General features: G+C 44.2%; 1 protein-coding gene across 2 annotated transcripts in view; it reads left to right on the forward strand.

Annotated features, from left to right (window-relative positions):
* The window catches only part of ZBTB8B (zinc finger and BTB domain containing 8B), a 41,774-nt gene that overhangs the window by 1,907 nt on the left and 27,347 nt on the right, over positions 1–12,520 (forward strand). Inside the window, exons 1-2 of one of the 2 annotated variants that reach the window (XM_053210759.1) lie at positions 42–430; positions 8,527–8,704. The gene's annotated coding sequence lies outside the window, so the exon portion shown is untranslated. Of the gene's footprint in view, positions 1–41; positions 431–8,526; positions 8,705–12,520 lie in introns of those variants that run through there. The other variant, XM_053210762.1, reaches the window with a different exon arrangement.

Below are 12,520 nucleotides of genomic sequence, written 5' to 3' on the forward strand. Positions count from 1 at the left end.
AGACAGAGTGAGTAGGGGAGGGGCGGGGGGGGGGGGAGAATCCGAAGCGGACTCCTCACTGCCAGCACAGAGCCCCACGCAGGGCTTGAACTCATGAAACTGGGAGATCATGACCTGAGCTAATTCCTCAGCAAATCTAGTTGGCTTTATCTTTAAATTAAAAAAAAAAAAAGTTTATTTATTTTTGAGAAAGAGAGACACTGAGTGTGAACGGGGGAGGGGCAGAGAGCGAGGGAGACACAGAATCCCAAGCAGGGTCCAGGCTCTGAGCTGTCAGCACAGCACAGGCTCCAGCTCACGAACTGAACTGCGATATCATGGCCTGAGCCAAAGTGGGATGCTTATCTGACAGATCCACCCAGGCGCCCCGGCTTTACCTTTGAAACAACACCAGAATCCTGTCACTTCTCACCACCTCCACTGCTGCTGTGTAAGTCCCAGCCATTATATTTCTCACCTGGATAAATGCAAGAGCTTTTTAACTGATATCTCTGTATCCACTCTTGCCTTCCTCTCATATAGCCTTAATTCATCCTGAAAGTAATCTCTTAAAAAATATAAGATAGTGGGAATGTAAAATGGTGCAGCTGCTCTGGAAAACAATACGGTGATTCCTGCAAAAACTGAACACAGAATTACCATATGATCCAGCAATTCCACTTTCTTGGTATATACCCAAAAGAATTGAAAGCAGGAATTCTAACAGATATTGGTACACCAGTATTCACAGCTGCATTTTCTCAGTAGCCCAGAGGTATAAGAAACCCAAGTGTTCATTGACAGATGAATGGATAAATGAAATGTGGTGTATACTTACAAGGGAATGTTATTCAGCCTTAAAAAGGAAGGAAATTCTGACAGGCTAAAATGTGGATGAATCCTGAAGACATTATGTCATGTGAAATAAGCCAGTCACAAAAGGATGAGTATTGTATGATTCTACTTATATAACATATGGAGTAGTCACAATTCACAGAAACAAAAAGTAGAGTGGTGGATACAAGGGGCTAGAGGGAGGAGGGATGGGGAGTTCTTGTTTAATAGTGGGTTCAGAGTTCCAGTGTGGTAAAATAAAAAGGTTCCTGAGATGGATGACGGTTTTGGGTGTGCAACAGTGTGAATGTCCTTAATGCCACTGAACTGTTTAGTTGAAAATAGTTACAATGTGAGTTTTACGTTCCATGTGTTTTCTCACATTAAAAAATTTATAAGTCAGATCGTGATCCTCCTCTGCTCAAAATTCTCCAATATCTATTTACTGTATTCAGAGGAAAAGCTGCTAAGTCCTCACAATCTCCTTCAAGGCCCTAGGTAGTTGATCTGTCCTCAAACTGCTGGCCCCTTTAATCACCCTGTTCTGGTTACACTGGCCGTTTTTTTAAAGTTTGTTTGTTTATTTATTTATTTATTTATTTAGAGAAAGAGAGAGAGTGCAAGTGGGGAAGTGGGGGAGGAGCAGAGAGAGAGCAGGACAGAGAATATGAAGCGGGCTCTGTGCTAACAGCAGAAAGCCCCAACACGGGGCACCTAAGATGACATCAGACCCTTAACTGACTGAGCGACCCAGGCACCACCATATTGGCCATTAAAATAATTTTTTTTTAATGTTTGTTTATTTTTGAGAGAGAGCGCGAGAGCGCGCAAGAGACGGAGCATGAGCAGGGGAGGGGCAGAGAGAGAGGGAGACACAGAACCAAAGCAGGCTCTAGGCTCTGAGCTGTCAGCACAGAGCCCCGTGTGGAGCTCGAACACGAACTGTGAAATCATGACCTGAGCTGAAGTGAGATGCTCAACCGACTTTGCCATCCAGGCGCCTCCCCCATATTGGCCATTTTGATGTTCCTTCAAAGTTGCCAGCACTCTCCTGACTCAGAACCTTTGAACTTCTTGTTCCCTCTGCTTAGAATGACCTTATCCCAGGGGGGCCTGGGTGGTCCTGCTCTTGATTTCTGCTCAGGTTATGATCTCATGATTCATGGACTTTCATGGGCTGCGTTGGGCTCTGTGTTGACAGTGTGGAACCTGCTTGGGATTCTCTGTCTCCCTTCTCCTCTGCTCCTCCCCCACTCACTCTGTCTCAAAAATAAATAAACAAGGAAGGAAGGAAGGAAGGAAGGAAGGAAGGAAGGAAGAAAAAAAAAGAAAGAAAGAAAGCTCTTACCTCAAATACCCATTTGCTTCACCTCCTTCAAATCTTGACTCAAATATCATCTTTGGGGGCACCTGGGTGGCTCAGTCGGTTGAGCGTCCGACTTCAGCTCAGGTCATGATCTCGCGGTCCGTGAGTTCGAGCCCTGCATCGGGCTCTGTGTTGACAGCTCAGAGCCTGGAGCCTGTTTCGGATTCTGTGTCTCCCTCTCTCTCTGTCCTTCCCCCGCTCATGCTCTGTCTCTGTCTCTCTCTCTCTCTACCAAAAATAAATAAACATTAAAAAAATTTTTTTAAATATCATCTTTTACCCACTCTGACCACATTTAAAGTTGCAACTTGCACCCCCACATTCCCATTCCTCTCCCATGCTTAAATTTTTTCTCCACACCACTTACCACCATCTGACATACCATATATTTAAAAAAAATTTTTTAATGTTTAAAAATTAAAAAAAAATTAAAATTGAAAAATTAAAAAACATTTTTTTTTTTAATGGCCATAAGCCTGGAGTATAATTGCCAACATATACTTGGGGGTTAAAGATAAAGGAGGTTTGTAAAGGAATTTTTTTGTGTGTTTAAGGAGACTGGCAGGATCCTGGGAGGTTAGGATAATGTTAAGGCAAAATTCCCTTTTGCCCGTAGCAAAATTTCTTGCAGGCAGCTGAGCTCCTAGAGGGAGGTCACTCTGCCGTTTCAAGGACTAGTCAATGGGCTGTAGGCAGTAAGGGAATTTAATTTTTCATTTGCCTTAGTTTCCCACATCACCATGGCAAGCACTTAAACCCCCTTACATCTTGATGAGGGTGATATTAGGTCTCCAGAAAACGGAGTCTGTAGATTTCTGGAGATCAGCTATTGATAAGATTGTTCTTTTCTTTGTTGTTAGGCAGTCAGGAGTGTCTAAGGAATATCATACATATCCCACCTGCACAGGGGGTGGGAGGGCTGCTGTTAGCCTGTACTTTGCCCTCAGCTTGCCCCACGCTCCCTCATCACTTTGACTGACATGCCCCCTTCTGCCCTGCTGGACCCCTCTTGGCTGATGATTTCTTGTCCCAGGATCTTCCCGGCTTTGGCTCCCAGGAAGGCCTGACACCCAGGTACCACCAGGTGGTGCTGTGGACTCATTCAGGTGAAGCTGGCTCTCCGTCTCCAGGAGGCACGGAAGGGGGCAGTCTTAGGATTCCCTCTGGCTCCTCTGGAGAAGCTTGGTTTCCTCTATGGAAGGCAGATGGGCCCCAGATGATCCTGGGAGGTGAAGTCTCCAAAATCCACCCTGGGTCTGCACTGGAGATTCCAGCACAGTGTTGGCAGCAGACCCACTACATAATTTGTGGGGCCCAGTGGAAAATAAAAATGCCGAAGTTGCTGCTAGAGGCAGCGTAACGCATGCCTAAAAGCATGCAGAATGGTTCTGGTTCAGTCTTCTAGAGCTGACTGTTAAAATTTTAGCAATTTTAGGGGTGCCTGGGTGGCTCAGTCAGTGAAGCAACTGACTCTTGATTTCAGCTCAGGTCATTATCTCATGGTTTGCAAGAGATTGACCCCAGAGTCAGGCTCTGAGCTGACAGCGAGGAGCCTTCTTGGGATTCTCTGTCTCCCTCTTTCTTTGTCCCTCCCCTGCTTGCTCTCTCTCTCTCTTTCAAAATAAATAAACTTAAAAAAAACTTAGGAGTTTTGGGGCACCTGGGTGGCTCAGTTGGTTGGGCGGCCGACTTCAGCTCAGGTCATGATCTCGTGCTCTGTGGGTTCGAGCCCCGCGCCAGGCTCTATGCTGGCAGCTCAGAGCCTGGAGCCTGCTTCCGATTCTGTGTCTCCCTCTCTCTCGGCCCCTCCCCTGCTTGCTCTCTGTCTCTTTCTCAAATAATAAACATTAAAAATTTTTTTAATTAAAAAATTTTAGGAATTTTATGAGCTGATTGTGGAACACAGCCATTATAAAAATTAAATGATATAAAAAGTATATGAAATAAATTATATAAAACCAAAGGTAATGAATACCCCAAACTCATCACTATATAATTATTTTTATTTTTTGATTGATTGATTTTTAGGGCATATGTCATATATTGACCCTGTGTTCCCTCACTCACTGGTCACTACTCTTGACTTGTAGAACAGGTACAGAACTGCAAGGAATCATCCCCAGCTCTGTGATAACCAGATCCACCAGTTCTGGGGGTGTGGGGGGTGTCACATCATAGACCAGAATTGACAACCGTAGGGACGGGTGGTTCTGCCAGTTAGCTATGACCACATGTTCTCCTCACTCCCACAGCAGATCGTCAGGGTCATCTAGTTCATTAGAGACAAAGGCATCAGTCTGCACACACTCGCAGAACTTGTATGTTTCACAGCAGACCAACACTGGCACATTATGGGCTTGTGCCCCCAGGGCCAGCTCTGCTATCCCTACCCGTGACAAGATTAGTCACAATTGGTTAGCATATAGTGCAACAATGATTTCAGGAGTAGATTCCTTAATGCCCCTTACCCATTTAGCCCACACACACCCACAACTCCTCTAGTAACCCTCTGTTTGTTCTCCATATTTAAGAGTCTCTTATGTTTTTGTCCCCCTTCCCTGTTTTTATATTATTTTTGCTTCCCTTCTCTTATGTTCATCTGTTTTGTATCTTAAAGTCCTCATATGAATGAAGTCATATGATATTTGTCTTTCTCTGACTAATTTCGCTTAGCATAATAACCTCTAGTTCCATCCATGTAGTTGCAAATGGCAAGGTTTCATTCTTTTTGATTGCTGAGTAATACTCCATTGTATATATATACCACATTTTCTTTATCCATTCATCCATCGATGGACATTTGGACTCTTTCCATGCTTTGGCTATTGTAGATAGTGCTGCTATAAACATTGGGGTGCATGTGTCCCTTTGAAACAGCATACCTGTATCCCTTCGATAAATACCTAGTAGTGCAATTGCTGGGTTGTAGGGTAGCTCTATTTTTAATTTTTTGAGGAACCTCTATACTATTTTCCAGAGTGGCTGCACCAGTTTGCATTCCCACCAGCAGTGCAAAAGAGATCCTCTTTCTCTGCATCCTCGCCAATCAGGCAATCTGTTGTTGCCTGAGTTGTTCATGTTAGCCATTCTGACAGGTGTGAGGTGGTGTCTCATTGTGGTTTTGATTTTATTTGCCTGGTGATGAGTGATGTTGAGCATTTTTTCATGTGTCAGTTGGCCATCTGGATGTCTTCTTTGGAGAAGTGTCTATTCATGTCTTTTGTGACGGCTTCCGGTCGTATGTTTAGGTCTTTCATCCATTTTGAGTTTATTTTTGTGTATGGTGTAAGAAAGTGGTCCAGATTCATTTTTCTGCATGTCGCTGTCTAGTTTCCCCAGCACCATTTGCTGAAGAGACTGTCTTTATTCCATTGGATATTCTTTCCTCGTTTGTCAAAGATTAGATGGCCATACATTTGTGGGTCCATTTCCGGGTTCTCTATTCTGGTCCATTGATCCAAGTGTCTGTTTTTGTGTCAGTACCATACTGTCTTGATGATTACAGCTTTGTAACACATCTTGAAGTCTGGGATTGTGATGCCTCCCTCTTTGGTTTTCTTTTTCAGGATTGCTTTGGCTATTTGGGGTCTTTTCTGGTTCCATATATATTTTAGGATTGTTTGTTCTAGCTCTGTGAAGGATGCTAGTGTTATTTTGATAGATATTGCATTGAATACGTAGATTGCTTTGGGTAGTATCGACATTTTAACAATATTTGTTCTTCCAATCCATGAACATGGAATATTTTTCCATTTTTTTGTGTCTTCTTCAAATATATTTATATTTTTGTATATATTTAAATTTATATATAACTTATATATATTTAATTATAGTTATTTCATGAACACATATGCTTTTGAAGTGACTTATGTTTATTGTGCCTATACGGTGAAAATACTATATAGTGGTGTGCTTCTTGGTTCAGGTTTCTTGCCAACTTTGCATTCAGTGATGTCACACTGGTAGTTAAAAATTGACAAAAGTCAGGGGTGCCTGGGTGGCTCAGTGTATTAAGCATCTGACTTCGGCTCAGGTCATGATTTCACGGTTTGTGAGTTTGAGCCGCACATCAGATTCTGCACTGACAGATTCTCTCTCTCTCTCTCTCTCTCTGCCCCACCCCACTTGCATGCACACACACACACTCTCTCTCTCTCTCTCTCTCAAAATAAATAAATAAACTTAAAAAAATTGATGAAGGTCAGAGTGTTCATGTCATCAAAATCTACAAACACCACAAATCATGTTCGTCCCCCACTCCCCAGCTGAAGCCAGTTAAACTTTTACCAGTACACCCTGGTTGTACTCCTAATGTGCTGTGCCATGTGGTCTTGAGCAAAGCTCTCTTCTCTCCATCCTCCCATACTTAGTGTATCACTTTATAATTTACAAAAAAGGGACATTCTTTGTGTGCTGGGCACTGTTGTCCCATGTAACTTTTTTTTTAAAGTTTTTTTGGTGTGTTTTTAAATGTTTATTTATTTGAGAAAGAGAGAGAGAGAGAGAGAGAGCATGCACAAGCAGAGGGGGGACAGAGAGAGGGAGAGAATCCCAAGGAGCCCCCAAGCTGCCAGTGCAGAGCCCAACATGGGGCTCAATCCCATGAGCCACGAGATCATGACTGGAGCCGAAATCAAGAGTCAGATGGTCAACTGACTGAGCCATCCAGGCACCCCTCATGTAACTCTTACAACCACCCAGGAGGTAGATTATTGTGGTACAAAGAACAAAGGATGTTGCCACAGAGGATTTGATGACTTTGGCTCCTGGGATGGCTGTCCCCGGGACTCCCGAAGGTGGCACTGTGGTTTGACTCAGGGAAGCCAGCCACATTCCCTTTCTGTGCCTCTGTCCCGCATTGAGAAAATAATAATAATAATAATAATAATAATAATAATAATAATAATAATAAATATAATAGTGGTCTTTCCAGCCATCTTCAGTGTTGTTTTTGGGACTTGTACATCAGAAGCCTGCCCCCCAGCTGTACCTGAAGAGTAGAAAGAGGAAAGATCTAGCCCTCTCTGCTCCTGTAGAAGGTCACAGCTGTAGGAGGTGAAAACTGGCATTTCCTTCTTACTATAACAACAGACAGTGAGAATTTTTCCCAAAAGGGAGACTGGGGTCGGATCCTTTAGGAATTCAGGAAATGCCAGCACAAAATATGATGCTTTGGTGTACTGATTATTTTGAACCTTGCACCTGAAAAAACAACAAATCTGGGGAGAGGCTTTCTCTGAATTCCCCCTCTCTGCTCAATGACAGATCCTTCAAAAGGAACTCAATTGTCTAAAATCCCCTCCCCTGGAGCTTCATCAACCAGGAAAGATTGACTTTTTTACAGGAGAGACTAGAAATTGACACCCACTTCTAGAAGTGACATCCAGATATACTTTGTGGCAAACCATCATATCTCCCCTGTTTTCTTCTAAGGGCCCTTCATTTATTCTCTCCCCTAAGTGGCCTATCCCTCCCCTCTCCTTCCCTGTTAAGATGGTATATAAGCTTCCAATCCTACTGCTTTCTTGGGGTATTTCCTTTTTCCTCCCACTGTGATCCCCACCTGCATGTAATATTAAAAGTGAATAAATATGTATTCCTTTTCTCCTGTTAATCTGTTATCAGTCTATTTCATAGACCCAACTATGGAACCTAGGATGGCTGAGGGAAAGTTTTTCCTCCCCTGCGATGTGGGGGGCCCAAACATTAACTGTCCTATATACCCCACTTGCAGCCAAATACATACACCCTGTGTCCCAAATTTACGCTTGCTTCCCGATTAGCAGAAAGCAGCTATCACTCCTGTAATTAAAAACACCCTGAGTGCCTGGGTGGCTCAGTCGGTTAAGCATCTGACATCAGCTGACAGTTCTCACAGTTCGTAGGTTTGAGCCCATGTCGGGCTCTGTGCTGACAACTCAGAGCCTGGAGCCTGCTTTGGATTCTGTGTACCACCCCCCCCCCCCCCCCCGCCCACCTCACTGTCATTCCCCCAGTCCCACTCTGTCTCTCTCTCTCAAAAATGAATAAACATTTTTTAAAAATTAAAAAAACACACAACCTTACTCCCCAAGGAAGGAACCCCAATGCCTTGATGTTTCTTCTCTAGCTTTCTCAAATTCCCTTCTCAAAAATCTGCACTCTGTGACTAATGGTGAAGTTAATAATCCCTACGCAACCACCTGGAGACAATAGTAGGGGAAAGGGAGAAGACGAAATATCTAAAATGTGTGAATAGACACATCAAGGAGGGAAGTTCAAGTAGAGGCCATAATTGTCGCCTCCATAACCCATTTTAAGGCCGATGTTGTATTTATGGCTTTGCTTCTTCACTATATCTATTTCAGGTTTCTTCCGCTTTCAGTCAGTAAGGGACAGCCAGGTTCTTAGCTCACAGAAGAGACTCAAGCTTTGATTCCCGAGAGATCTGTGCCCTGGGGGACCCTCTTGTATGGAACTGCAGCAGTCTTGCTGTGACTCTGATCACAGGATTTGTACTAGGAATAGGATCATTCGGGAATACAGGTAAGTCTTTCACTAAGCCTCCTTGCCCCCTCTGTGTGGTAACAACCTATTTCCCCTTGATAGCCAGACATTGTCACCCCAGAAAATACCTTGATTTCTTTTTTGCTTGTCTGTTCAGGAGCATGAAGCGTTCAAAATGGTTGGGTGGTGGCAGTTTCAACTTCCAGTTTGGTGGGAAAACTGTGTCACTTGGTGGAGGCATTCGTCCCTCAGACACTACAGGCTTTTAACACACCTCTCCTCCGTATAGTCATGAGGCCAAGAAGCAAAGAATGTTTGAGTTGTAAAACGGTTTCATTGTGAGAGAGCCACTCCTACATCCAGCCCCTTGGTCCTCGAACTGCTCTCTGGCTAAAGGAGAAACAGTACGTACCCTGGTTCAGAGCATTACTGTATCCTGTGGATGGCTCTCTAGTTCATGAAGTGTCTACAGCTGGGACCTTACGTGGACCTTCAGGAGGCCTTTCCATCATGGTAGAATGCTGACTAATGGAGCACGTGGTAAGACCAATGAATCCTGCGGGTACCCCCTGCTCAGTTTCCCACTTCTTGTCTTGCAAAGTGATTTCCATGGTTAGACACAATATTTTGTGAGATAACAAGACTGCGTATTAAGTCCACAGATGGAGATGTCTGTCTTCTTTAGCCCATGCAGGTAGTCTCCACTCCTGTCATCATGGTCCTTTTTCAATGAACCTATGGAACAAGAGCTGCACTGGCTGGGGGAAAAGGCCATCTGGTTAACATCCACAGAACATTCTATTTGCTATTCAAAGCTTCCCCCATAGTTGAGGCCCATGGTGACTATTTGTATGGCATACCTTCTGTCTCATGATCTGGGACCATTCTAAGAAATTCATCTTTCCCAAGCCTCTTTGTCATGAACTTCCAATCTTGTAAGACTTTCAGCTGTTCAAATCATTAGTCATTGCCCATGAACTGGCACAGGTCCTCACCTCGGGCCATCTTTTCTTCCAGGCAAAGTGGGTAATGAGACATGCTGCTTACAGTCCTGCCCTGCTGAGGGATCTCCTTCTCCACTATCCCTCGGGGCCACTTCTTGCTGTTTCAGAATCTGTCATCAGAAAACCAGGCTCTAATAATTTCCCCTTCACAGTGGAGCCTTGTTGTACTCACTCACATAGCTGGGAACATTCTACTGGTCTGGGCCCACTCCAGCAGGTCTATCCTTGCTCCTCTGTCCCCATCCTTTTGTTCCCAAGTCTCTCAAGCAATCTCCTTGAGAACAACCTGCTTCTATATGGACCCTTTCCCCGAGGGAACTGCTGGGCAGAGGGGTCAGATGGCAGTTCATTGGGGGGCAGCTCAGGTTACAAGGTCACCTGGGGTGCCCTTTGGTCAAGTGTGCAGTCTGCCGGAGCCCAGCGAAAACCCGGGAGCTATTTCTCAAAAGAAAAATACTCACTTATGAATGAAGCATGGCTTTGCCTCCAAGCCCTGAGGGCCTGTTTACAGTGACCTTCTATCAGTGTCTGTGGTAGGCCTCAGGGAGCACTCTTATTTGCCTCAGGCACTCCGAACGATCAGGGCTGAAAGCCTGAACTATGTGCACTGCATGGCCTGGACCAGGTCGGGAGGCCTCTTCTGCCCTCTCCCCCTCTGTGCCTTACTCACAGCTGGAGACTGGCAAATGGGTAGGAGCAGTCAGTGCACCAGGTGGTGCTTCCGAAATCCCAAATGACTCATCAAACCCTAGGGCTCCGTCTAAGAGGTGGGAAGTCCAAAGTGCAGCAACCTGTCCTTTGCTTTGGGGGGAATGTCCTGAAGTGTCTCAAAACATGTGACACCCAGAATTTTAATGAAGTGGCAGGGCGCTATATTTTCACTGGATTTATCTTCCACCCTTTGGCACCTGCTACTTTCTCTCTCTTTTTTTTTTTGGTTCTATCAGTATCGGGTCACCAGTATGAGAGCCTGTGGGATGAAGTGACAGAAACTTGGAATGTAATCTTGACCTCTATTCCGTCCTCCTTCTATCTGAGGAGGTGTAAAGCTAAAAACACTTCCCAGGCTCCCTTACAGCGGAGGTTCTGATGTAAATCCAATTCCTTCAAGTGGATGCACCTACAGGAGACTTGGGAAAGCAGAACTAAGGCAGAAACCATCTCTCTGCAGCTGTGGCTGCTGGCAAGCGAGATCTGTTTGAAAGACCAGGAGCAGCTTCTGGTTTTTCGCACGGGACTGACTGAATACGGTAGGGTCAAGGCTCCTGCAGACTAAATTAGGGCATAGACCAGCAGGTGGGCTTTTCTCTGAGGCAGGACTATAAAGCTAATTGTTTCTCGTATATTCTTTGTCATAGTGGAGAAAAATGCATTGGCCTGATCAAGTTCTGGGGGTTGTACTGATATCTGTCCTCCCCAAAGCCACATCTGAAACAGCATTTGCAATTGGGGTCACCATTTGATTAAGTTTACAATATTCTTCTGCCTTCTTCAAGACTATCTGACTTTTCCAGATATATATATCTGACTTTTCACAGATATATATATATATCTGTGTCTTTGTTATATATATACATATATTTTTAATGTTTATATATATGTGTCTTTGTTGTATATATATATTGTGTTTATATATATCTGTGTCTTTGTTATATATATAAACATATATATGTATGTTTAATGTTTATATATATATATATATATATCTGTGTCTTTGTTTTATATATATATATATTTTTAATGTTTATTTATTTTTGAGACAGGGAGAGACAGAGCATGAATGGGGGAGGGTCAGAGAGAGAGGGAGACACAGAATCTGAAACAGGCTCCAGGCTCTGAGCTGTCAGCACAGAGCCCGACCTGGGACTTGAACTCACAGACCACAAGATCATGACCTGAGCCGAAGTCGGATGCTTAACCGACTGAGCCACCCAGGTGCCCCAGGACACCGATATAAATGTGACAGAAATCACCACCTCTGCATATTTTAAGTCTTTAATGGTGGCATTAATCTTTGTGATGCTCTCAAGCTCTTTTATTTTAATTTACATTTTATGGGAATCAGGAACTTCAATGACTTGCACTTTGTTTTTCCAATAATAAAAGCTGTTAACCAACCTATGGCCTGAGTGCCAATGCAGGATTCTGCCAGTAGTTTAAGATATTTATTCTTTTTTTTAAATGTTTATTTATTTGCTTGAGAAAGCGCAAGTGGGGGAGGGGTAGAGAGAGGGACAGAGGATCTGAAGCAGGCTCTGCCCTGACAGCAGCAAGCCCAATGTGGGGCTCGAACTCACAAATGATGAGATCATGACCTGAGCTGAAGTCGGTCGCTCAACTGACTGAGCTACCTAGGTGCCCCTTTAAGATATTTAGTCTAATTATACAAATGAGGAAAAACTAGCAGATGGATTTAGGGGCTAGATCTATCCTTGAGTGGACTTTGGTCAAAACTCCATTTATAACCAGGCTCTCTATACTTCATATTTTCTCTAGGTGCCTAGCCTCTTACCTGTCCCACTGTGACCTCCCTTGGACTGCCAGGGCCAGAATCTTGCAAACTACATTTCCCAAATTCCCAAAGTCCATTGATAGCTGTGTCCCAGTTAGGTTGTGCCAATGGGAGGCACTTGGTTATATTTAATTTTTTTAACGTTTATTTATTATTGAGAGACAGAGAGAGACAGAGCATGAGCAGGGGAGGCACCAAGAGACGGGAGACACAGAATCTGAAGCAGGCTCCAGGCTCTGAGCTGTCAGCCCAGAGCCTGACACGGGGCTCGAACTCACAAACCGCGAGATCATGACCTGAGCTGAATACGGACGCTCAACCAACTGAGCCACCCAGGTG

Source organism: Acinonyx jubatus, chromosome C1 (assembly GCF_027475565.1).
Source record: "Acinonyx jubatus isolate Ajub_Pintada_27869175 chromosome C1, VMU_Ajub_asm_v1.0, whole genome shotgun sequence".
In the NCBI taxonomy this organism is placed as follows: Eukaryota; Metazoa; Chordata; class Mammalia; order Carnivora; family Felidae; genus Acinonyx; species Acinonyx jubatus.